The sequence below is a fragment of the Geotrypetes seraphini genome, chromosome 2, assembly GCF_902459505.1.
Source record: "Geotrypetes seraphini chromosome 2, aGeoSer1.1, whole genome shotgun sequence".
Taxonomy (NCBI): domain Eukaryota; kingdom Metazoa; phylum Chordata; class Amphibia; order Gymnophiona; family Dermophiidae; genus Geotrypetes; species Geotrypetes seraphini.
Window position 1 is genome coordinate 14318845 of NC_047085.1, and position 23703 is coordinate 14342547.

Genomic DNA, 23703 nt, shown 5'->3' on the forward strand with positions numbered 1-23703 from the left:
TTGGGGTAGCTGTAGCTTTTTTCCAATTGGTAGGAACAGTGGCTGTAAGGAAACTATTTTTTATAAGTGAATGAATGAAAGGGCCGAAACAAGAAATAAATTTTTTCAGATAAAATGGAGAAATTAGTTCCGATCGAGAATTTTTTTAATTTAATTCTTTGAAAGACTCCTTCTATTTCATTTAGGGATGGGATTTTGAAGTTTATGCATTTGGATGTCGGTAAAGTGAGATTATAGTGTTATTATGAAAGGGCTCGTCTGTTTTGTTTGTAACAAGAGTTTTTCGAATAGGAGCAATTTTTTCACAGAAATAGTCGGCCAAGTCTTGTGCTTTGAGAGTGAATTCTGAGTTGTTGTTGTTGTTATTTTTTGACTCTGGGGTAATGGATTTAAGAATAGAAAATAGTTCAGAACTATTTTTAGCCTTATAGATTTTATTAGAGTAGAAATTTTTTTTTGCTTGGTTAATTTTATTTTTATAGAAATGTGCATGATCTTTATATCGTTGTAAGTTTGCAGAAGTTTTTGATGAACGCCATTTTCTTTCTAGTGATCGGAGTTGTGTTTTAATAAGTGATAATTCCTCAGTGTACCATGGGTTACGAGCTTTACAGAAAGGAATAGTTTTGGAGATTAAAGGTGCTTTTTCATTCAGAAAAGGTTCCAGTGAAGAATTCCAAAAGAATAATTGATTGTCGATAGAGTCGAATTTGGGAATAGTTATAGAAGAGCTGAAAAAAGGAGTGATATCAGAGGTTTCTAATTTGGAAAAGTCTCTGAACGTGAATACTGTGTGCAATTCTGGTTGCCACGTCTGAAAAAAAGATATAGCGGAATTAAAAAAAGGGACAGAGAAAGGCAACAGGTATGATAAAAGGGATGGGACAACTTCATTATGCGTAACGGCTCGGGGACGGTATGATAGAGGTCTATAAAGTACTGAGTGGAGTGGAAAGGATAGATGTGAATCGCTTGTTTACTTTGTCCAGTAATACTAGGGGGCATGTGATGAAGCTGCTAAGTAGTAGATTTAAAACAAACCGGAGAAAATATTTCTTCACTCAACACACAATTAAACTCTGAAATTTGTTGCCAAAGAATATGATGAAAGCAGTTAGCTTGGCAGGGTTTAAAAAAGGTTTGGATAACTTCCTAAAAGGGAAGTCCATAACACATTATTAAGATATCTTGGGGCGCTCCACTGCTTAAGCTGCTTACTCCTTGGGTTCTTGCCAGGTACTTGTGATCTGGGTTGGCCACTGTTGGAAAAAGGATACTGGGATTTCTATAGGACGATGTGGGGGGTGGGACTGGAAAGTTAGAGGCTGTAAGGCTGAAGGTTTGGGAGAATGCCTACTGGTCCAGCATGCACGCTCAAGTACCACCCAAATATGCAGACGATTACTAGGTGACCCTGGGCCCTAGTGAGCTATAAGCGGGCAGTGCGATTGCACAAGAGAGGCCGGGGCCTGCCCATTGCCTTTCCTGCTTGGCTGCGATTCAGTGGGTAGGATAGGAGCTCAAGGGGGCATGTCGCATGGGGTGCGTTTCTGACTCGGGGCGGCCCTGCTGAGACCTCACAGCCACCGTCTGTCACTGCTACTGCAAAACCCAAAGAAAGAGAGAGCACAGAAAAGGCCAGGTTTGCTCGCTAGCCCAAAATGATGATCCCAGCCACAGTCGGGAAGCCAGGATCCTGTCCTGGGAGGCTGGTTCCCTGCACCTAAGCCCTCTCCCTCCATCCCGTCTGCCTGTTTTCTGGTGGCGCGGGTGTGCTTTGGATAAGTACCATGCGATGAAGGGCCCCTTGGAGTGCAGTAGAGCAGCTGACCTCAATAATCGCCTTGCATTAGTTTGAAGAAGTGCAAAGCAAGCATATGCTTAACGCCGGAGTGGTATGTAATTTAATGGCCACCGTGGGGAAGGAAGGCAAGGGCTGCAAGCTTCATTTTCTCTCCCCCTCCCTCTCGCTTGCATTTTTTTTTTTTTTTTTAACTGAACATTATCTAAACAAACACAGCCCCTAAATTGCTGAAGTGTGGCCAGATAATGACACCAGAGTGGGCACTTCGCATTAAATATTCATGGTGACGAATATTAAAACTTTTTACTTAATCCTGTCCAGGAAGCAGGCAGAGGAGCTTGTCATCCCCCCCCCCCCCCCCTTTCCAGGATGAGAGGACAGAAAAGGGATCTGCGGGCAGGGAAAAACTGCATTGCAGCTTTCCGCGCTTCTAGCCCAGTTTGGGACTGCAATGACACTGGTCCCGGACTAGCCAACCCTGGTTTTGGCTCAGCACCTAGTGACCTGAGCTCTGTGGTCATTTTCCTAGTATATTTGCCATAGCAAAAGGATGCCCGGGCTCCAAATTAACATGAAACCGCAGAGCAGGACTCCAGCTGCAAACTATCCTGCCCTGATGGCGAGCAAGTCCACCATCAGGTCGCCAGTGGATACAATTGTTCATTGGTCCCAATTTCCTAGTGAGAAACACCATCGGCAACCAGTGCAGGCCATTAGATTTTGCTGAATAGCAGATACAATGTCCCAGGAAGTAGATCAATTTGGGGGGGGGGGGCATTTACTGGGCACTGAAGGCTTCACCTATGCTTTGATAAGGTGTGAGCTAGAGTAGCCCAGCAGTTAAATGGTTTGATTCCCACTGCTGCTCTTTGTGACTCTGGGCTTTGATTGTAACCATAGAAAAGCAGTCCCAAAAGCAACCGTATACATCAGGAGAAAGAGCGCTGGTACGCCAAGACACCACCTGCTCGTAACCTGACATGGCCTCGCATTAGTCAAAAGGAGATGGCTTTTCGAGGCTCTGAGGTGGAGCATGTCCTTACAGGCAACAGTGACCCCTAGAGGTTCTTGTAAAAAATAATAATAACTTAATATCCAGAAGGTACCTCGGTACAGCATCACTCATTATTTTAATTTAAAAACCAGTGACTCAAATGTCCTCCAAGTGTCATAGAAATAGACCAGAGGTGTGCATAAAGACCACAAGAACCATCTGATTTGTTCCTTCTTCCATGACAGGCTCAAAGGGTTATGGCACCCTGATCCAGCTTCAATGGTAACACCCCCTCTCCCCCATGATGGCACCTCCTGTCCCAAATCTTAAGCTTTCTCCCCTTTTCTCTCAAGCCCCTAGTCTCAAGCTTCCTTTCCTCTACTGCTGCTACTACTACTTATCATTTCTATAGCATTGTAAAAGAGAACCCCCCCCTGCTCAGTAGAGCTTACAATCTAATTAAACAGACAAACAAGGCACATAGGGGCATGCAGGACAGGGCAGAGGGAAGACCCAGGACTAGCTGAAAGCAGCCTGCTATGCTTGCTGTTGCTTCGGGCAAGCAAGATAATGTTAATAGGGCTGCAGGGGAATGAGGAGGAAATTAGAGAGAGTCATGGGATAAGAGGTAATGGCCTGCGTTGCTAGTATTACATTACATTACATTGGTGATTTTTATTCTGCCATTACCTTGCGGTTCAAGGCGGATTACAGAAGAGGATTTCCGGACATGTCCAGAGGTGTTACAGAGTAGAATAGGTTGCGTCAGAGTACTGAAATGTTTCATACGGTGTTAGTTAGTCTTCATGGATTTCAGAGGGTGGTGGACACCTGGAATTCGCTTCCAGAAGAGGTGGTAGAGCAGAGTACGATTTTGGGTTTCAAAATGGGATTGGACGAGTTCCTGAAGGAAAAGGGGATTGAAGGGTACAATTAGAGGGTTACTATACAGTACAAAATGCTTTAGAGCAGTGGTCTCAAACTCAAACCCTTAGTGGAGCCACATTTTGGATTTGTAGTACTTGGAGGTCCGCAGAAAAAATAGTTAATGTCTTATTAAAGAAATGACAACTTTGCATGAGGTAAAACTCTTTATAGTTTATAAATCTTTCCTTTAACTGTTAAAGGAAAGATTTATAAACTATAAAGAGTTTTACCGTATGCAAAATTGTCATTAAGTATTTTTTCTGTGGTCCTCCAAGTACCCTATTTTTTCTGGAGCCCTCACATTTAAAGTTTAATATCTTTCCTTTCTCAAAACTGACACATTTCAATCACTATATTGAAAATAAAATCATTTTCCCTATCTTTGTTGGCTGGTGACTTTATTTTTCTGTTCTTTTAACTTCTTGTCTTTTGACAGCGATTGGCTGGGCTGGAACTTCCTCCCCGACGTTAGAATTGACGTCGGGTGGCGAGAATTGGTCGGCTCCGAGCTGGGGAAGATAAGCAGGGAGAGCTAAGACCTTGGCGCTGGCCTGTTCCTCGATTGCGGTGGCTTGAGGGAGGGCAGTGAGAAGGGAAGGGAAGGGAAGCAGATTGGGGACCCCTGCTTTAGGCGAGCTGCAGTCACAGCCTGTGCACGATTGTCCTCTCCACAATCGGAAAACTTGTGAAGTGGAAAGGACAGATTGCGGGCCGCAAAATAGTCCCTGGGCCGCGTGTTTGAGACTGCTGCTTTAGAGCATTAGATCACTTACAGGTCATTGACCTAGGGGGCTGCCGCTGGAGCAGATGACAACCTACTAGCAACGCAGGCAGCGAAACTAGACCCCCTCCATCTCCAACCTGCTGACAGCAACAAGCGACTTCAAATCATTTCGAAAAGAAATCAAAACCCTGCTATTCAAAAAATTTATCCAGATATCTTAACTCCCCCCCCCTTGTCCTTCTCCCTCCCCTGTAAAATTCCCCCTCAAATCTCTACTCCTCCTGTAATTTCCCCTCCAAGACTCAACTATGTAATCAGCCCCCTAAATTGTAATTTCCCTATAAATGTCCAATTTTCTTCTGATATAATCCTCAATTTTCTACCTATCTTGTAATTTCTCCCCAAGATTCAATTATGTAACCAGCTCCCTAAACTGTAATTTTGCCTAGAATTGCAAGGTATAGGCGGAATAGAAGTCAGTAATGTAATGTTATGTAATGAAAGGTGGAAAACAGAGAGTAGGATTAAATGATCAATATGCTCAATGGAGAAGGGTAAAGAGTGGGGTTCCCCAGGGGTCTTTGGATGCAGTGGGAGGGACTGAAGGCCCTGATTGGCTCAAAAATGGCGATTTTGAGCCAATCAGGGCCTTTGGCCCCTTCCAATGCATCTGAAGACCCCTGGGGAACCCCACTCTTGCATCCAGACATCCGGTAACCCTACTCTCTCCTGCCTACAGGGCACGTGGCCCTGTAGGCAGGAGAGAGTAGGGTTGCCAGCCATCTGGATGCAAGAGTGGGGTTCCCAAGATGCTTTGGGAGGGGGAAGCCCCTGTCATTGCAGCACGTGGCCCTGTAGGCAGGAGAGAGCAGGGTTACCAAACATCTGGATTTCCCCGGACGGCTTTTCAAAATCTGGCACTTTGTCTGGGTTTTGAAAAGCTGGTGAGATCAGGGCCAGACCTGGTATGCTTCTGATCATGTGCAGATGCACTGCAGCCCCGGCCCAAAGAGACAAGGTTTGTGTGGGGCTGGGATTGGGAGGCGGACCCAGAGGTGGAACAGGCCAGTCCTAGGGCAGAACAGGGCGGGGTCATGAGTCCTCTTTTACCAAATGGAAAATCTGGTAACCCTAGGAGGGAGGGAGCTTCCCTTCTGCTGTTTGCTCTTCCAAAGGTACAGGGGGGATTCCGGGGAAGTGGGAAGGGGGCCCAGGAATATGAGGGGGAACAGAGATGTCGGGGAGGTACAGGGTATCAGGGGGATGTCTGGAACTGAGGGGGGATGAGGGGGATGTCAGGGGGAGGGGTGTAGGACTCTATGGCTCAGCTGATCCTGGCAGGGGGAATCCCCATCAGCTGAGCCACCAGGAATCCCCCGAAACCAGATCAGCTGATGGGGATTCCTTCTGCCGTGATCAGACAAGGTACATAAGAACATAAGCAGTGCCACTGCTGGGTCAGCCCAGCAGTCCGCTAATGCGGTGTCCCATTAGGTCCAGGACCTGTATAGTAACCTTCTAATTATACCCTTCTATCCCCTTTTCCTTCAGGAAATTATCTAATCTCTTCTTGAACCCCAATACCGTACGTGGTGGGTACGTCTACAAAACTTTTTTCGCATGGACGTTTTTATTTTTGAAATTGGGCATAAAAGTAGACGTCCTAAGGACCAAAACTTATACCTAGCTCATTTTCAAAAATAAAAGATAGACGTTTGGCGGCTTTGAAAATGGTCATTTTTCCTGCTGGGTTTGTGGACGTCTTGCGCAATACGTCCAACCTCAGACTTAGACACATTTTTGATTATGCCCCTCCACGCCTTCAGCGACTTACGAAAAGATAAAAACACTAAAACTTGACGAATATTGTCAGGTAGTGCATTCCACATTTGTGGACCTACTACACTCAAAATCCTTGAACGAATTGCGGATTTGACAGTAGACCTCAATGAAGAGACTTTCAACAAATGCTGCGACTCAGACCATACAGTATGAAAAGGTGAATACGGTACTATTAGATTAGCAATTGCTTTTGGCAAAACACTCTGAATGGCCTTGAACACTAGCACCAGGATTTTAACGGGATTCTCCAAGAAACTGGAAGTCAATGTAACTTGGCCAACAATGGACTTACATGTTCGTTACGAGAAATGCCTCCAATAGATTCCTAGCATTGTGGCCTAGGGGTGCTTAAACGGAGACATCCAGATAAAAAAGTAACTCCGTAATTATCTTCAATATTACTGTTCACTACCTTAAACCTAAGAATCCTCTGTACTTATCCTAGGCTTCACACAGAAACAGAGAAAAATGAAGGCCACTCGGTGGGTTTGGCAAACAAAAAAAAATTGTACTGTTTATAGGATCATTCCTAGCAGTACCTAAGCAGACTCACCAAATTTTACAACGCCTAAGTCAACCACACCTATTCTTCGCCCATAACCATACCGCATAGGCATTGTTAAGCGTCCCTAGGCATTGGATGGCGTCGTAGGCATCCTAATCATTTGGATTAAACTCTTAAATTGCTTAATTTTTTTTTTTTTTGATTGGCTGAAAACTGGCGTGGTCAATTACTATGCCGAAAAAAAATTAAGTTTGGTGCCGACCCCAAACTTAGGCATCGCTAGGCGACTGCAATTAGACTGCCTAGCTCCACCTAAATAAGACAGCATCTATAGAATATGCCTTAAAAAGGCCATAAGGCCTATCCGGTTCATAGACAACGGCGCGAAAGACAAAAGCGTGCGCCGACAATTGAGCGCAGTGCGGAGGTGCGCGCCGCACAAAATTACAGTTTTTAGGGGCTCCGACGGGGGGTTTTGTTGGGGAACCCCCCCAGTTTACTTAATAGACATCGCACCGGCGTTATGGGGGGTTTGGGGGGTTATAACCCTCCACATTTTACTGTAAACTGAACTTTTTCCCTAAAAACAGGGAAAAAGTGAAGTTTTCAGTAAAATGTGGGGGGTTACAACCCCCCACGCCCCCCACACCCCCATAACGCCCCCACAACGCGGCGCAATGTCTATTAAGTAAAGTGGGGGGGTTCCCCCCCACACCCTCCCGTCGGAGCCCTAAAAACAGTAATTTTCTGCGGCGCACGCCTCCACGCTGCGCTCAATTGTCTGGGCGCGCCTTTGTCGCGGCGCGCTTTTGACCTGACACCGCTCTATCCAGTCTACTCATTCATGCATCTACTATCTCTTCCTCTCCCCTAGAACTCCGATGTACTTGTCCCAAGCTCTCTTGAATTGAGATACAGTTTTCATCTCCTTTGGAAGATCATTTCACAAATTCATCATGGTTTCCGTGAGGTTATGGTTCTTCAGCTGAGAAACATAGCAACATGATGGCAGATAAAGGCCAAACGACCCATCCGCAGTAACTATTATCTCTTCCTCTTCCTAAGAGATCTCATGTTCCTGATCCACGCCTTCTTGAATTCAGACAGTCTGTCTCCACCACTTCCTTTGGGAGACTGATCCACACATCTACCACCCTTTCTGTAAAAAAGTATATCCTTATATCAGGGTTAGGCAATCCTGGTCCTCGAGAGCCAAAGGCAGGTCAGGTTTTGAGGATATCCATAATGAATATGCATGAGATGGATTTGCATGCACTGCCTCCTTGAGATGCAAATCTATCTCTTGCATATATATTGTGGATATCCTGAAAACCTGACCTGCCTTTGGCTCTCGAGGACTGGAATTACCTACCCCTGTCTTAGATCACACCTCTTAACTTTATCCTATGCCCTTTCATTCCAGAGCTTCCTTTCAAATGAAAGACTTGACTCATATGCATTTACGCCATGTAGGTATTTAAACGACTCTATCATATCTCCCGCCTTTCCTCCAAAGTATACAGATTGAGATCTTTAAGTCTGTTCCCATACGCCTTATCACCATCCCACCACCACAGGTTGCATCGAGGGGTGCTGGTGGGGGGGGGGGGGCTCATGCCACAGAGGAGTGCTGCTGGGGGGTGAGCCCTGGAGCCCTGGGCTATGCTGAACAGCCCCACATGAAATGGCCACGCTGAATTGGCGGCTCTTAAAAGGCCACAGTGTACCATTCTAGACCTGCTAAGGATCCTTCGTGCTTATCCCAGGCTTTATCCCCCACTCCAGGCTTTACCATTGGGAGGAAGGCAATGGTGGAGGAATAGGAGGTGACTATGCTTGGAGATTTGGGGGCAGGCATAGGGATGGCATTTCACAATGAAGAAACCCAGTTCCTGATGTGCCATGATACAAAAAAAGTTTAGAAACCAGTGCTCTAGATAAGAAACAAAAGTGCTATGAGAAAAGATTCTCAGATACCTCAAAGGTGTAAATGACGCACATTACTCATATATTTTTTCAAAGGAAAGCATGCCCCAGAACAAGAAGTCATGGTATGATGCTCCAGGGCCATAGACTTAAGTGCAGCATCAGGAAATATTTCTTCTTTGGAAGAGTGGTGGACCTAAGGAATGGAGTCCCAAGAGAGGCCGTGGGGACAGAAACAGTAAAGTTCCAGAAAGCGTGGAATAAGCACAGAGAATCCCTAGATGAGCGAAAGGGAAGGGAAAAGCTGTCCTTCAAGTTCACCCAACTTTGGAATGATCTTCTACGAAGTTTTAGTTCTTTTTCATCCTTTCGCAAGCCTTTGAAAACTATTCTGTTTACCAAACACTTTGGTAATTAATTTCTCTTCCATTTCTGCTTTGTTGTTACTTGCCTAATTCAATCACTGTTTCATATTTTTTATTATCTTATCTAACTACTGTAAACCGAGTCGAGCTTTCTCAGATTGAGGACTCGGTATACAAAACTAAGCATTAGATTGGACGTTCAACTGGGTTTTACAGCTATGCCCCTGAAGTGAACTTGGGTGGTCTTGATCTATTTACGAGCGTTCTCTGTCATCATTATCTATGCTTCAGTTCCCAGACTCCAAAAGTGCCATACTGTTTGGGACCAAAGGCAGGGCCAATTAGTACAAAACAAGAGAACAGATTAACCACTAACAGCCCGGATTACTATATGGTATCACCCGTTTGCCTTGTATTACCCTGAGGAAGCCGCATGAGTGCGGCGAAACGGGTCCCCGTTGGTTGGATACACGGGTTTTTTACGGCTAGATGAATCCGCCGTTATTTACTGCATCATGTTTAAAAGATAAGTGCCAGTTTAAGGCCTGTTCATGATGTTCCATCTTTGCTATTTTGCACAGCCTATTTAAATTGATAAGCTGGATTTGCACTAGCCACTTTAAGAAATGTTTGCACTTTAGGCATTTTTGCACAGTAAAAGATTGAAAAAATAAAAAAATAATACTAGATAATACTAGATAAGTACTCCTCGAATATAATGAGATAACTAGTTTAGAGTGGTAGTATCTACAACAATTTTTTAGAATTTGAATATTTAATATAACATAACAATCAAAAATGAAGGTTTTTTGATCAATGAAAGAAACCACATGCCACAATTCCCTTTTGGATAATAATAATATTGTCCTGGGAGTGGCAACTCTGAGATCTTTTCCTTCATTTATTAATTAATTTATTACCATTAGAATCAATGGTTTGTTGTCTCCAGTAGATTAACCAAAGGCAGGGCCCTCAGACATGGATCAGGGATGATTTAAGGGTGCCTGCGCTGTGTCTATCTACCTTACTAAACTGTCAAGGAATATTAATAAATAAAGGTCTTCCTCTTCTCCTCTCCCCTTTGCTTGTGTACAGTCTAGATCAGTGTTTTTCAACCTTTTTACACCTATGGACCGGCAGAAATAAAATAATTATTCTGTGGACCGGCATCGGTCCGTGGACCGAGGGTTGAAGAACACTGGGCTAAGTCGTGGGCCAGACCCCGCCCATCTCTACCCAATCTCCACCCCAGACCCCACCCCCATAATAGTACTAATTGCACCTTGCACGTCCCGTGCCTCATCTGGAAGCCTTCCCTCTGACGTTGCAACGTCAGAGCGAAGGCTTCCGGTTCAGGCGCAGGATGCCCGTAGGAGCCACTGCCCGTGGCTTTGTGCACTGAATCAGTGAGGAAGAGGGAGCTGGCTCGAAGATAACGCCGCATCGATCGCACCGTGGACCGGCGGTTGAAGAACACTGTTTTGGGCCTGATGCACGTGCTGGCCCTGTGGACCGGTAGGAAATTTCTGTGGACCGGCACTGGTCCATGGACCGGTGGTTGAAGAACACTGGTCTAGATAGCGAAAGCCATCCACCCTGGAGGTGGCTCCTTTTGGTCTCCGAAGAATTAAATACGTTGAGATGCACTTTGGTTGAAAGGCGCTCAGTGAATCCAGGTCATGGCGGTGCTTAATTGTGAGTGCCCGGCTCTTGCCAAAGTCTGCGTGTTTACCGAGAAATGCAGGAACGAACAAAAGAAAGAAGAGCCAGCTCAGCTCTTGGCTTCCAAAGACTGGCCTCCGTGATTGAAATGCTTTCTGCACGCAGGGAGACAGCATGGGACCGGAGCGGAGAGAAAGTCGCTCGGGAAATGCAGGAGCTTGCAGGATGATGCAGCATCGGCTTTGTTTTTGTTCAAGGCGGCGCGACTGAATAGAGTTTAGGTCTTGGGCCCCCTCCCCTGCACCCCCCCCAGCACTTTCCTGCCAAGCCCTGGCTAAAAGCTTGACGTCAAGAAATGCACAGAAAGATATTGCAAAAGTGGCACTAATGATTTCTCTTGTCACTTAAAGATTAGAGACTCCTGAATTATTCTTTCAATGATGGACATGCTTAACGGTTCCCGAAGAGCCTGGTCTGCTGATGAATAATGTAGGGCAATTGGATCTGGCTGGAGTGCATTCAAAGATCTGCTGGCCGCTGGCCTCTACTCTGAAGAAATTCAGCTCAGGAACATTTCTGATCTGGTGCCTTTTCTTCTGTGGAGGTGTAGCCTAGTGATGGAAATGGCCTTAGCGCAATTGCCTCCGACTCTAGTGTCACCGCAGATCCTGTCTCTGGTCATCTCGCTCATTGTTTTGGTCCCTTGCATTTGTCATGTTGCTTGAATCCAGTCCCCATGCGACCCTTGACTTAGGGATCACCTTGAGTAGGGTGAGGATTCGTTTTAAAACGTGATGGATGATGTAGGCATCCGACATAGGCGCTGCCACATTAGGCGAGTGGAAAGCTGGCCTAATGGAATGGCGGCTATGTCTAGGATGCGTAGCAATATCTAAGTCCACTTGGTCACTGCTAGACAGTTAATGTAGAAGACTTGCAGGCAAGCTTGCACTCAAAGTAAGATTGATCAAACGTCTAAAGCAAGTTATCCTAAAAGACTCAGCAATAAATACATATAATTGTCAAAGTTGTAGTTCCAAAACAAATCTAGACAATATTTACAATTGTTTCTATAATCGGGGCTGCTGCCGAGTATAAACTCCATACTTAAATAGGTATTTATTTAGTTGGAACCAAGACCCGGACCAGGAATGGCCACTTATCTCCCCCTCTGCTCCTCCCCTACCCCCACTCCCCGCCCTGTGAACTCCGTTCATCGGGTATGTCACTCTTATCTGTACTCTTCTCCTCCACTGCCAACTCCAGACTCCGTCCCTTCTTTCTTGCCACGCGGTATGCTTGGAACAGGCTGCCAGAGTCAATACGTCATGCTCCGTCTCTAGCAGTCTTCAAATCCAAGCAAAAAGCCCATTTTTTTGAAGCTTCTTTCAATTCTCACCATCAGATACCTTTGCCCATCATATCACTCTTTCTGCTACAAATTCCCTAACCCTGAGATGTCCTTTCTGTTTGTCCAAATTAGATTGTAAGCTCTTCTGAGCAGTGACCTTCTACTGAATGTTAAATGTACAGTGCTGTGTACGCCTTTCAGCGCTATAGAAATGATAAATAGGAGAAGGAGGCAGTAATCAGCTTTTTATACTCTTTCCCTCTTTGCTCTCATCATCAGGCACGCGACTTCAAGCAGAGATGGCCAAAACAAACTAGTATAGTGACATCAACGTAGTAAATACTGTATATGTATTGAAAATTTAAAAAGATGTACATTACACCCAAAGGGACCCAACAAGCAAGATTCCAGAACCCCAAAGAGTAGCAACATTCCACGTGGAATCCCCAAAGAGTAGCAACATTCCACGTGGAATCCCCAAAGAGTAGCAACATTCCACGTGGAATTCACAAAGAGTAGCAACATTCCACGTGGAATCCCCAATGAGTAGCAACATTCCATGCTACCAATCCAGGGCAAGCAGTGGCTTCCCCCATGTCTTTCTCAATAACAGACTATGGATTTTTCCTCCAGGAACTTGTCCAAACCTTTCTTAAAACCAGCTACACTGTCTGCTCTTACCACATCCTCTGGCAACGCGTTCTAGAGCTTAAGTATTTTCTGAGTGAAAAAATATTTCCTTCTATTGGTTTTACAAGTATGTCCCTGTAACTTCATCGAGTGTCCCCTAGTCTTTGTAATTTTTGACGGAGTGAAAAATCGATCCACTTGTACCCGTTCTACTCCACTCAGGATTTTGAGCTCTCCCCCATGTACTCTGGTAAAAGCAAACGCACGAGAGTGACTCTCGTGCTGACTTTCCTCCTGTTTCTTCAGATGTTTCATCCAGAGTCTCAGCATTAAAATCCAGGTTTTGTTTTCATTGTGCCAAATAAGATCTCTCCTCCTAGCTCCAGAGCTCTATTGCTCCACTTGGCGACATCTTTTTTTTTTTTTTTTAATCTTTATTGATTTTTAAACTTTGACAATGCAATACAATTATCTGAACATAAATATTTCAAAAACGCTTTATTAAACATACAATTTATACTTAGAACAATCATTTTCTCCCCCCTTACCAAATTACTACAATAAGACAAATTATGTAATTATAATATTATAATTAAGTATTTTAATAAATAAAATATCTTTCCCTCCCCTCTCCCTCCCCTGGATGTGTAAGGAACTCTACCAACCTCAAAATATATATATATATAATAAATAAATACATTACAATTATTATGATGTTACAAATATAGTCAATGGACTCCACACTACTGCTAAACCCCAAACACTCTGCATTCATTTTTTCATATCTATACGTGGTACAAACATTTGTCCACCAAAACGTGTCATACCTCTTCCAATTGGATAGCTATTCCCGTCATTATCATAAAAAGTTGACTTTTATATTTATCCAAAGAAGGCTTGACATGTAAAAGCATACCCCAGATTATGGCTTCATATGTTTAGGGGAATTGCTGAATCAAGAATAAGATTAATTTGTCTCCAAATTGATTTCCAGAAATTAAGTATCAAAGGACAATAAGTCCCTATATCATTATGACAATGGCAACATCTATTAGACCTGGAATTATCTCACTTTTGTAAACGAACTGGGGTCCAAAAACTCCTATGCAATACAAATAACCAAGTTTGGCTCATAGATGCTGACCTTGTACACTTCAACCTCCAAGACCAAATTCGAGGCCAACGAGACTGTTCTATCTCGATGCTCCAAATGTCTCTGAGACTATTTTTTGGCTTTTTATTCAAAAATTTCGAAATTAATTTATACCACTGGGCAGCCTGATGTCCTACTAAATCTGCCTGGTAGCAAAGGATCTGCTGCAAAGGATGGCGACATCTGTTCTGACAGAGACCTATCTGGGACCGGGAAAACAATGTTTTTATTGCACGACTCAGGCGTTTGCAAATCTGGTCTACCTGCTTCCATCTGCTAGGCATTTATTTAATTCCAAGGTCACTTTTATTAAAGAGAAGCTCGTTTCTCTCGTCTTTAGTTGTGTACAGCAGTTTTTGGTCCGAAACTGATGACTCCTTCAGAAGTTTACAGAAGTTCAAGCTGTCACCCGTCTCTTGGAACTGTTGAAAAACTGCTTTGGCTACGAACCTTATTTATCTCTCCTTTTGTTTTTTCTCTTGGCTAATTAATTGAAGTGAGTTTGATGTTAATTATCTGTTCTGGAAATACCATCTCTCTCTCTCTCTCTGCAGAGGAGTTGCAGACCAAGTGGCTTCAGGGCAAAGGCCTCTACAGAAAGTTCATTTTTGACATTTTAGGCTCAATTAAAGGCGTATTATTTTTCTCAGGCATTTTGTTCGTCACCCAATAGTGCGGGCAAAAAACGGTGAGATTATATTTTATCCCTAACCTAATGGACTCCTTTTACTAAGCCGCGTTAGGGCTGTAACGTGTGGAATAGCGCATGCTACATTACCACGCGCGCTAGACCTTAATGCCAGCATTGAGCTGGCATTAGTTCTAGAAGCGGTAACATGCGGTAATTTCCTGCGTGCGCTAAAAACGCTAGCAGCATTGAGCTGGCGTTAGTTCTAGAAGCGGTAACATGCGGTAATTTCCTGCGTGCGCTAGCAGCAGCATTGAGCTGGCGTTAGTTCTAGAAGCGGTAACATGCGGTAATTTCCTGCGTGCGCTAAAAACGCTAGCAGCATTGAGCTGGCGTTAGTTCTAGAAGCGGTAACATGCGGTAATTTCCTGCGTGTGCTAAAAACGCTAGCGCACCTTAGTAAAAGGAGCTCTATATGTTTTTAACCTTTTCTTTTCCCCTATACCCCAGATTTTATTGTAACTAATCCATTTTTACCCTTATGTTTTGGAGATGTTTGTAGGGTTTCTTTTTGTTGATTGATTGGCTTTGTTCTTCCCCTTTTTTATTTTATGATATTATAAACCGCTTAGATTTCTAACCCTGGCTTTATATTTGCGGTATATCAAATAAATTGAACTTGAACTCTTACCAATGTGCACTATGTGGAACACTTTCTCGGAAGAGGTGGTGGAGACAGAGACTGCGTCTGAATTCAAGAAAGCCTGGGATAGGCACGTGGGATCTCTTAGAGAGAGGAAGAGATAATGGTTACTGCGGATGGACAGACTGGATGGGCCATTTGGCCTTTATCTGCCATCATATTTCTATAACCATAAAGCTCTATGACATCACAATGCAGGTGTAAAGAGCCTTAGCCTATCGGAAGAGGAGATGCAAAATGTTAAGAGCCTTAGCCAATAGGGAGAGGAGGAGATAGTGAATGGGCCATTTGGCCTTTATCTGCCATCATGTTTCTATAACCATAAAGCTCTATGACATCACAATGCAGGTGTAAAGAGCCTTAGCCTATCGGAAGAGGAGATGCAAAATGTTAAGAGCCTTAGCCAATAGGGAGAGGAGGAGATAGTGAATGGGCCATTTGGCCTTTATCTGCCATCATGTTTCTATAACCATAAAGCTCTATGACCTCACAATGCAGGTGTAAAGAGCCTTAGCCAATAGGAAGAGGAGATGCAAATGTTAAGAGCCTTAGCCAATAGGGAGAGAAGGTGATAGTTGATGCTCTGGATGGGCCATTTGGTCTTTATCTGCCATCACGTTTCTATCAATAATAATAAAACCCTTAGCACGCATACACACTTGAAACTCTGTGCCTCCGTGCTTCGGTGCCTCCACATGCACAGTACACCGCCGAACAGGGAACCGTCTCAGCACACGACAGGAGCCAGCTTTCAGTGCCCTGTTTCAATTGCTGACACCACAAAGAAGGAACCGGCAGATTAGACAGTCAACTGGGGGCAGGAGCAAAGGAATCGAGATGCCTGATTGGGAGTTGGGGCCTGGTTTTGTGAGAAGAGAGACATGGGATAGTTACGAGAGAGAGAGTCTTTGGGTGGGTGAGAGAAGCAGGCATTTGGAGGGCAGGTAGGAGAGAGAGAGTGCATGGATGGGGTGGGCCACCATCACTTTGGCAAGCGAGGGCTAATGAATATGCACGGAGCAGATTTGCATGCCTGCCACTTCCATTATATGCAAATCTCTCTCATGCATATTCATTAGGGCTAGCCTGAAAACCCGATGGGCCTGGTGGTCCTCCAGAACAGGATTAGGAACCACTGCTCTAGAATGTTGCTACTTAGGATTTGAAAGGGTTTGAGGCTTGTGCAGATGAGGACAGAGCTTAGGCATTGGTGGAATGAGGCATTATGACATCACAATCTGAGTTCTAGAATGTTGCTACTTGGGATTTTAAAGTGAGGCTTGTGCAGATGAGGATGGAGCTTAGGTATTGGTGGAATGAAGCATTATGACATCACAATCTAAGCTCTAGAATGTTGCTACTTATGATTTTAAAGTGTTTGAGGCTTGTGCAGATGAGGACAGAGCTTAGGCATTGGTGGAATGAGGCATTATGACATCACAATCTGAGCTCTAGAATGTTGCTGCTTAGGATTTGAAAGTGTTTGAGGCTTGTGCAGATGAGGACAGAGCTTAGGCATTGGTGGAATGAGGCATTATGACATCACAGTCTGAGCTCTGCTGCTACTTGGAATTTTAAAGTGAAGCTTGTGCAGATGAGGACGGAGCTTGCAGGAATGGGGCAGGGACAGGAAAAGAACAGGGACGGGAAAATGAGTTCCCACGGGGATGGAGAAAAATTTGTCCCAGTGTCATTCTCTAATCCAGGCACCTGCCTACTGGAAACTGGATTGTGAGACCACCTGCTTAGCTCATATGGTCCACAAAGTCCAGTGGAAAAGTACATCTGACTTGGACCAGCTTTGAACAAACACGATGTACTCCGGAGCCCCAGCTCCACTTAGCTCTGAAAATCTTTCTCCACCCAAGAGCTCAATAAAATGCTCCTGTTAGCTTACAGAAGGAAGCTGAAATGTCCAATGTTAACTTTCAAAATGGAAAAAAAATAATGTTTACTCTGAGCTGAGAAAAGAACATGACTGATTTAATAACATAAAGTTTTTCTTTCATAACTGTCTCCCTTTAACGAACCAGAGGCCTGAAGAGAAAGTCAAAATTTTGCAATATTCTTGTCCAAATACAGTTCTTCAGGATTGATTTAGTCTTTGCTGATACTGCATGATTTTTTTTCCCTTTACCTCCCTCCCCCTCTCTATCTCCCATGACTCCCCCCACCCCCACCCCCATCTCTCAGGCTAGGTGGTCTTGTATTCTGAGTCCCATTAGGAGAAATAAATCATTTATTGGCAAAGAGATCAATCAGAGAGCATCACTGGACTCTCTCACCCTGCCAGCCCTCCCTTTGCAGCTTGCAGACCCCCCCGATCTTCCCTCTACCCCTCTCTGACTCTCCTCGCCACCATCCTGTTATATAACTACACTGAGCACAGTCAATTTATCACCCTGTCAAATCTATGACGGTCCTTCATAAATACTCCACAACGAGCCTCAATAAACAGGCAAAAAAAACAACACACCCCAGCCTTAATCCCAGATAATTTAGCATAGCAGTGCACATCTAAGGGGCCTGTTTCTAGCATCCTCAAGCTAAAATTGCATCAACTTTTTTTTCTCTTCTGAATCCATATATCTTTATATCTAGAGGCCAGCGATTTAAATATATATATTTAAATTTCAGGCTCTCACAGATGGCCACCGCTGCCCAGATGCTCACTTGTTTGTTAAAGTTGCTGAGTTTTACAAGAGGCCCTTCCAGATGTGCCCTTCCAGAGGTTGATCCTGCACGGAGCCAGGCAGCAGCCGGGAACCATCCTGTCTGTACCCTCCCCCCACCCAGCACTGCCATCTACCCCGGTTACGTTTTTCTTTGAACATTAAACTCGCTTAACCTGAAAGCTTTGTACTTGGCTTTTCTGACTTTAACGTTACATTACAATTACAATTTATATTCCACTATTACTTAATAAGGTTCATAGCGGATTGCAATCAGCATAACATAAGAACAGCCTTACTAGGTCCATCAAGCCCAGTAGCCCCTCCTTATGGTGGCCAATCCAGGTCACATGTACCTAGCCAAAACCCAAATAGCAGCACCACTCCAGAATCTCAAGGAGTAGCGAGATTCCGGAACTCCAAATACTAGCAGCATTCCATGCGGAATCCCCAGAGAGTAGCAAAATTCCATGCGAAATCCTCAAAGAGTAGCAACATTCCATGCTACTGATCCAGGGCAAGCAGTGGCTTCCCCCGTGTCTTTCTCAAAAACAGACTATGGACTTTTCCTCCAGGAACTTGTCCAAACCTTTCTTACAACCAAGCTACGCTATCCGCTCTTACCACAACCTCTGGGAACGCATTCCAGAGTGTAACTATTTTCTGAGTGAAAAAAATAACAGAATACAATCAGTATATTTTCTGCTGCAAAAAAACATTCCACCAGACAGTGAAATGTTGTCATCTTAGTATGATAAAACATATTTTATAAATAACTAGCTGATGCCCCGGCGTTGCACGGGTATTTAATTATGGCAATAACACTGTAAATGGAATCAAATAAAGATACTTTATAGTGGTGAATGAAATTATTTTTTAACAGCTTTATAAAAAGTACAATATTCAAATTATAATGTGAAATATTTGACAAAATGAATACAATACAACTAACACAAAACTTGATTATAAACAACATTTTTAGTTTCACCTCCAGGAGCAAGAACATATACATTCTTGGGTGAACCCACCCTTGAGCAAGCAACATAGAGTTGTCCATGGGAAAAACAGGGGGATCTTAAATCCACTCCACAGTATGTAATAGTCTGTCCCTGTGATTTGTTGATTGTGATAGAGAATGCAAGTCTCACTGGAATTTGCAATCTCTTAAACTGAAAAGGAAGATCTGTTGGAAGAAGTGGCATCCAAAAGTTCCAGTATTGATTAAAACAACTCAATATGTGGAAACTCAGGTTGAAAAGAAACTCCATGCAGTTGTTTCCCGGTTCAGAATGGAACCTGTGTTCCTAGTTCAGCATATGTGAGTACTCATGTAATGTAATAACATTATGAACTGGGGTGCATGAAGGAAACAGTTACAAACACAGTTAGAACATACAAACTCTATATGTATGGTGTCCGTGGTAGAATAGAAACGATGTCCCTAGTGGTTATAGTGTCATAGAAAGTGTTTTATAGTTGGAATTACGGTGAGAATGGCAGCTTTTTACATCCTTTCCATTGACATGAATGGGTGAAATCTGATTTTCTGTTTGTAGCTCCGCCCACGTGTGCAGGTGGGCCGCGAGACCCCCAGAACATATCACCCCAGGTAGTGAGGGATCTGCATACCAAGTTTCGTTCAAATCGGTCAAGCCGTTTTTGCGTGATCGCGGCACATACACACACACACACATACCTCCGATTTTATATATATAGATAAAAGTTTCTAGAAACCTCCAAAAAAGCATGTGGTTTGGCAAGGATTCTCTTTTTTACATTGATAGATGTCATATTCCATATGACTCCCCTAGAATTTTAAGATCCTCATCACAATTTACCCTTAACGTTCCATCTCTAAAAATAATCGGTACTCGTCGTTCATACATTTTCTCCATAACTGCACCCACCATTTGGAACTCACTACCTTTACAGTTAAGAGTAGAACAAAGCTTGGCTAAATTTAAGAGCAGCTTAAAATGCTTCCTTTTTAAAGATGCATATGATTAATATATCTGACTCAATTTTGATGTATCTTATACAATCTTTATTTTTTTATCAGTTTTAAAATTCTCCCCTATCCTTTCCCTTCGTCTCTTCCCTCTGTTTTTAATTTTAATTTTTTTTTAATTGTAATTTTCTTCCACACTCCTCTTTCCCACCTTAGTATGTCTGACCCGTATCGTCTTTACTCATTATTTATTTTTGATTTTAATTGTACAACGCTTTGAAATATATTGTAAAGTGTTTTATCAAATTTTAAATAAACTATAAACTCCTTAAGAGTGGCATAAAGTGATACAGGTAAGGGTAAATTAAATGCACATCTCCCTTGAGAAGCATACGGTGATATGGGGACTAAAACTATGCCAGGGTACACCTGGCGGAGTGTTCCCGCTAAGTTGCGCTGGCGTGCGCTTGCGCACAAAATATTACCTCGCAGCGCACAAGTTTCTCGTCACAGCGCACACAGTGTAGAGCACAGTTCTTCAACCGGCGGACCGGTGCCGGTCCGCAAACAAAATCTTGCCGGTCCGCGAAGGATTCGGTCCCCGCCGCAACGAAAGGCCGGCGTCAGCTGACTTGCAACTTCCTGTTGCAGTCGCTGTGCCGGGACTCCTGCCTTCCACCGCGTTTGCCTCCTGCCTTGTCTCCGCACCTCCAGACCAGCAGCGGCAGCTGTGTATGCTTTTAACTTCGGCACAGAGCTGCCCCTAATCAATAGTTTAGCGCGGTTTCATAAGGCAGCCTCGGGGCCTTTGCTAGGCCGGCCCACATCGCATCATCGAAGCGGGCCGGCTATCAAAGGCCCCGAGGCTGCCTCATGAAACCGCGCTAAACTATTGATTAGGGGCAGCTCTGTGCCGAAGTTAAAAGCATACAGAGCTGCCGCTGCTGGTCTGAACTCTTGGGCCGCTGAAGGAGGGCAAAAAGCAGCTGTCCTGGAGGTTTCCCTTCCTCTCGCCTTTACAGGTTCCTTTTTTCCACCTTTTTTTTTTTCCTTCAAACGGCAACGGGCCCCAGCATCGACATCAATCAAGTAAGTTCCACTGTCAATCAAGCGGTTCTGCTCGGCCAAAGCTTCCCCTGTGACATGAGCCACCCTCAGGGGAAAGAAAGTGACCCACAAAGGTGAGGGGAAGGGGGGCAGATGATGGAAGTTGGGGGGGGGAGAGAGAGAGAGAGAGAGAAGGGGCAGATGATGGAATGGAGGAGATGAGAGAGAGAGAGAAGGGGACAGATGATGGAAGTGAGAAGAAGGGAGAGAGAGCAGAAGGCAGATGGATGTCAGTTGAGAGGGGAGAGCAGATGCTGAATGGAAGTGGGGAAAGAACACATACTGGATGGAAGGAGGAGATAAATAAAGGGGGAAGAAAATAGTAAGATAATGGAGGGGTGAGGGAAAGGGGTGACAAGCTGTGTGTAGACACAGTGAAAAGAGGGAAACGGGACTAAATAGTAAGAAAGAATTTAATTTAGATGGAGGCAGAAAATAGAGAAGGAAGACCAGAGAAGAAAAGGGAAGAGAGAGTAGAGTTTCAAGTTTCAAGTTTCAAGTTTATTAAAATTTGATGGTTCGCCTATTAAATCTAAGCGAATTACATAATAAAAACATTATAATATAGAATAAAACAAGTTATTTTACATTAACAATTTTCAAGGTGCTACAACATACTGACATTACAGACGGACTATGAGACATAAGGAAAGAACGTTAGGGGAAAAAAAGTTACAAATTGTGGTTTCCTTAAGGGAAGAAAGGGGGATGAAGTGGGGAGGAACAAACGAGTAGGTTGGGGAAGAAGTGAATGAAAGTATTAATTGTTTACAAGTACTCCAAATGGTTGTACTAAAGGTTAAATGAGGATTTGAAGAGATAAGTTTTTAGATTGGTTTTAAATAAATTGAGGTCTTTAATGTTTCTGATATAAAGGGGGAGGGTATTCCAGATAAGAGGAGCCATGACTGAGAAGATGTCATGGCGCCTGGTTCCTATTATTTTCAGTGAGGGAACCATTAACAAACCCTGCGAGTTGGACCTAAGTGAACGATTTGAAGTGAATGATCAGATCTGAGTGGAGGAAATGAGAAGAGAGATATGCTAAAAACCACAGGGGGGAGGGAAGGATAGAGATGCCAGACCATGAGGGGAACAGAAGGAAGATGATGGATGCTAGACCAAATTGGGGGGTGGGGGGGGGGGCAGGAGGAGAGATGGCAGTGCTTCTTTAGCTTCCAGCTGGCTTAGGGCTCTCTCTGACCAGGGGGCAGTTGCCCTAGTTCCACTCCCCTAACACCATTCCTGTCATGTGTGACTGTGATATTCTGTTACTTGATATTTGTGTAGCATTCTGTAATAATTTGGCTTATTCAGTTTTCTTGATAGTAGAGGGGATATATGTGAAGGGGAGGGGAGACAGGGGTTTTGTTGATTTTGCCCTGTATTATTTGTATTTATAAAATGACAATTGTATAGAATATTGTTTCTTTTTATACTTTAATAAAATATGTTCAATATAAAATTATAACTATTTGAGGCTTGTGCGGATGGGATCAGATGGTTTTTGGGACCGAGCTTGCGGGGACGGGGCGGCGATGGTTTTTTAAAAAAAATTTCAGTCTTAGTAGTTTGCCGGTCCACGAAATAATTATTTTATTTCCGCCGGTCCATAGGTGTAAAAAGGTTGAAGAACACTGCCTTAGAGAGTTTCCCTTTGTAAATTTTCCTGTTACACTATACGGACTAGAGTATGTCCCCATGAACCTACAAATCTTAAATTCAGTTCCATAACTGGCCTGGAACTTAAGCTGGCCTGATGCCTTGACAACATATTTATTTGGCTCATAACTTGCTGGCGCCCGATATTTTTAGCTCACAGTGAAAAAAGTTTGCTCACAACACCCGCCCGCTTAGAGGGAACACTGCGGGGCCTCCGCGTGTGCGGATCACCGGACTTGATGGACCCAGGGTCTGATCCAGAGATGGCAATTCTTATGTCTTTTCTAGTGCTGATTCACTCGTTATTTGTGAGTGTGAACGGGATTATGCTAATACGTTTCTAGCAGGTGCTGCAGGAAAAGCGTTAGCTAAGCTTCAAACATTTCATAATGTGGCTATTTAGGGTGTGGCTGATTCAAAACCATTACGCCACTCTTGACTGATAGTCTTTGGCTTTCAGTTGGGTTTTTTTTGGTTTTTTTTTACAGAATTCATTTTAAACTTCTGGTAATTTTATTTAAGGTTCTACATTTAGGTCAACCCGATACATGAATTAGGGTGGCGAGACAAAAGCACGCGGACAAATGCGCGAAGACAAGGGAGCGCAAGACATTTGAGCGCGTCCTTGCAATTAAGGAAGCCAGACTGGTCAGGGAGCTTTTTCATTTTTAGCTCTGGTTCGGTGGAATTCTTTGCCGCAGAACTTAAGGGAGGAATTGTCCTTGAAATGTTTTTGAAAGGGATTAAAAGCCCACCTGTTTCAGCAAGCACGCGAGACGGCATGCGTATCGCAAACCGGGTGCTGCGGCGAGATTCCGGGTATCCTGCGAGATGCCGGTGAGAAGGAGAGGCACCGGCGCTGGCTGACTGCAGTGACGAAAGGCATGTCCTGTGGGCAGTCAGTCAGCGTTAGCGCCTCTCCTCCTCTCGCCCCTCCCCCCCCATGGCTTAGTAATAGCAAGCTCAGGGCCCCGCCTGGAGGACCTCTGCGCATGCATGGTTGTCAACATGATGATGCCACACGTGCGCACGATGTCATCGCATTGACGTCTGCGCCCTCCAGACACGGCCAAGAGTTTATTGTGCCACGCCTTCAAAAA